At 45.6% G+C, this 3,644-nt stretch overlaps 1 pseudogene; it reads left to right on the top strand.

The window, feature by feature from the left end:
- Positions 1 to 892: 892 nt before the first annotated feature.
- Positions 893 to 1,411, top strand: LOC100945449 (annotated as a pseudogene).
- Positions 1,412 to 3,644: the final 2,233 nt, after the last annotated feature.

The raw sequence follows: 3,644 nt of genomic DNA, 5'->3' as shown, positions 1-3,644 counted from the left end.
GGATTCGAACCTGCCACCTTAGGTGTACGTGGCTGGCGCCTTAGCCGCTTGAGCCACAGGCGCCGAGCCTATGGATAACTTCTTGCAGTGATTTCCAGCGTTCTTCTGCTGAGTATCTATAGGAATCTTTTTTAAAAGAAAATTATGTGTTCAGATTTTGAAAAACATACATCCTGCCTGACACAGTGGTGTGCACCTATAGTCCCAGCTACTCAGGAGGCTGAGACAGGACGATTACTTTAGTTCAGGAGTTCTGGGCTGTAGTGTGCTGTGAGGATCGGGTGTCCTCACTAAGTTCAGCATCAGTATGGTGACCTCCTGGGAGCTGGGGGCCACCAGGTTGCCTAAGGAGGGGTGAATCGGCCCAGGTCAAAAATGGAGCAGGTCAAAACTCCTGTGTTGATCAGTAGTGGGAATGCACCTGTGAATAGTCACTGCACTTCAGCCTGGGCACCATAGCAAAACCCCATCTCTAATATATATAATGTATATATATATACATCCTTGATCCACTAGTAGCTGGTAGTCCTGGGTGCTGCTGGTCTTTGTGCTCTGAGGGAGGGTCCAAGCAAAAAGAACCCCTCAGGCTATTGTAAGCATTAATAATGTCTTTCATGGCTCAGCACTGGTGGCTCAAGTGGCTAAGGCGCCAGCCACATACACCTAAGGTGGCATGTTCGAATCCAGCTTGGGCCTGCCAAACGACAATGATGGCTGCAACAAAAAAATAGCCAGTTGTTGTGGCGGGCATCTGTGGTCCCAGCTACTTGGGAGGCGGAGGCAGGAGACTCGCTTGAACCCAGGAGTTGGAGGTTGTGAGCTGTGATGCCATGGCACTCTACCCAGGGGGACAGCTTGAGGTTCTGTCTCAAAAAAAATAATGATAATAATAATGTCTTTCATTTGTGAGTCCATCTACAATGGCTTCAACACTGTGATCCAGTTCCCAGGACTCTACATGAAATCTGGAAAAACTTGTATTCTTTAGTTTGAACAATGTGGGCAAAACCTCTCACCTTCACATGCTCAAAGATGACAGATAGGGTAAACATGTTCCAACACAACATCTGACATCAAAAGAGCTGACAGTTACTAGAAGGACTTTTACAACTTTTGACCTTGATGGGCATGAGCAAGCATTTTATGTTTGAACAAATTGAATGGGATTGTCTTTCTGATGGACTGTGCAGATCATTCTCACCATATGGAATCCAAAGTTGAGCTTAATGCTTTAATGATTATGAAACAATGTCCAAGGTACCAGTCCTTATCCTAAAAAAATTGACAGAACAGATAAATTCAGTGAAGAGAACTCCGTAAGATATTTGGGCTTTATGTACAGACCACTGGAAAGTAGAATGTGACCTTGCCAGAGGTGCATGCCCAGCTGGCCCCATGGAAATGTTCTTAGAATGAGGAAAGCTCTCCAACTCTGGCATTGAGGAGAGTCTCTGTAAGCTCTCTTGGTGCCCAGTGGTGACATATGTTCTTTTCCACACTGTTGGGAGGTAATGCTGCCCCACATACTGCTGCAGGTCAGTATCCCAGAAATTAGAAGCTGGTAGGATTTCCAGGTAAAGCTGTGTGCCATCATGGGGCACCTGGAAAGAAAAATGCTTCTCACTACTTAGGCTTATTTCAAAAGAAAATGATTTTTTTTTTTTTTTTGAGACAGAGTCTCATTTTGTAACCCTCCGTAGAGTGCCAGGCATCATAGCTCACAGCAACCTCAAACTCTTGGGCTCAAGCGAGTCTCTTGCCTTAGCCTCCCGAGTAGGTGGGACTACAGGCACCCACCATGATGCCCAGCTATTTTTAGAGAAGGAGGTCTCTGGCTCAGGCTGGTCTCGAACCTGTGAACTCTGGCAATCCACCCACCTCGGCCTCCCAAAGTGCTAGGATTACAGGTGTGAGCCACCACACCCAGTTGAAAATGTTTTTATTTTTTAAAGAAAGTGCTGTTAATGTAATTGGTATCCCTTCTCGTTTTTAAATTCACAATTTATTGGTTCAGAGTTTTTTGTTCTTTTTAAAAACTAATGCCATTTAAATACTTTATAAAATTATGAATAGGCTAGGCTCAGTGGCTCATGCCTGTAATCCTAATACTCTGGGAGGCCAAGGCAGGGGGATGACTTGAGGTCAGGAGTTCAAGACCAGCCTAAGCAAAAGCGAGACACCCCCCCCTCCCCATTTCTACTAAAAATAGAAAAACTAAGCCTGGGCACGGTGGCTCATGCTTATAATCCTAGCACTCTGGGAGCCTGAGGCAGGTGGATTGCTTGAGCTCAGGAGTTTGAGACCAGTTTTAAGCAAGAGCAAAACCTTGTCTCTAAAAACAGCCGAGCAGGCTCGGCACCTGTAGCCCAGTGTTTATGGCACTAGCCACATGCACCAAGGCTGGCAGGTTTGAACCCTGCTTGGGCCAGCTGAACAACAATGACAACTGCAATAAAAAAAATAGCCGGATGTTGAGGCAGGCACCTACAGTTCCAGTTACTTGTGAGGCTGAGGCAAGAGAATCACTTAAGCCCAAGAGTTAGAGGTTGCTGTGAGCTGTGATGCCATAGTACTCTACTGACGGCAACATAGTGAAACTGTCTCAGCTATTTTGTCATAGTGCTTGTTTGGATCTAGGAAAGATTCACTCAGCTTTAACATTTCCCTTAACAAAATTTGATCTTTATTGGGTTATGCGTGAGCACTGTCTGTCTCTTACATGGTTTCTCCTTATCAGTTAATCTATCTCATTCATATTTAAAGGTTAACATCTGGGCCAGGCAAAGCCACCATGCCTATAATCCTAACACTCTAGGAGGCCCAGGCAGGTAGATTGCTTGAGCTCAGGAGATGGAGATCAGCCTAAGCAAGAGACCCTGTCTCTACTAAAAATTGAAAAATTTAGCCAGGTGTTATGGCATGCATCTGTAGTCCCAGCCACTGAGGAGGCTGAGGTAGAAAGAAGGCTCAAGCCCAGGAGCTTGAGGTTGCTGTGAGTTATGATGACGCCATGGTACTCTACCCAGGGCAGCAGAGTGAAACAGCGCCTATGGCTCAGTGGATAGGGTGCCAGACCCATATACCAAGGGTGGCAGGTTCAAACCCAGCCTGACCAAATTGCAACAAAAAATAGCTGGGTGTTCTGGTGGGTGCCTGTAGTCCCAGCTACTCGGGAGGTTGAGCAGGAGAATTGCCTAAGCCCAGGAGTTAGAGGTTGCTGTGAGCTGTGACGCCAAAGCACTCTACCGAGGGCGATAAAGTAAACTCTGTCTCTACAAACAAACAAACAAACAAACAAAACATAAATAAAGGCTCAGCACCCATAGCTCAGTGGTTAAGGCACTGGCCATATACACCAGGGCTGGTGAGTTCAAACCTGGCCTGGGACAGCTAAACAACAATGACAACAATAACAAAATAAAATAGCTGGGATTGTGGTGGACACCTGTAGTCCCAGCTACTTGGGAGGCGAAGGCAAAAGAATCGCTTAAGCCCAAGAGTTGGAGGTTGCTATGAGCTGTGATGCCACTGTAATCTACCAAAGGCAACATAGTGAGACTCTGTCTCCAAAAAAAAAATACATAAATAAAAAAAGGTTAATATATGTAGCTTTTTCATATATATATATTTTTTTTGGGGGGGGG

This window comes from Otolemur garnettii, unplaced genomic scaffold (assembly GCF_000181295.1).
Source record: "Otolemur garnettii isolate 467f Iridium unplaced genomic scaffold, OtoGar3 scaffold00020, whole genome shotgun sequence".
Classification (NCBI taxonomy): Eukaryota; Metazoa; Chordata; class Mammalia; order Primates; family Galagidae; genus Otolemur; species Otolemur garnettii.
This window is presented reverse-complemented; position numbering and strand designations above follow the sequence as displayed.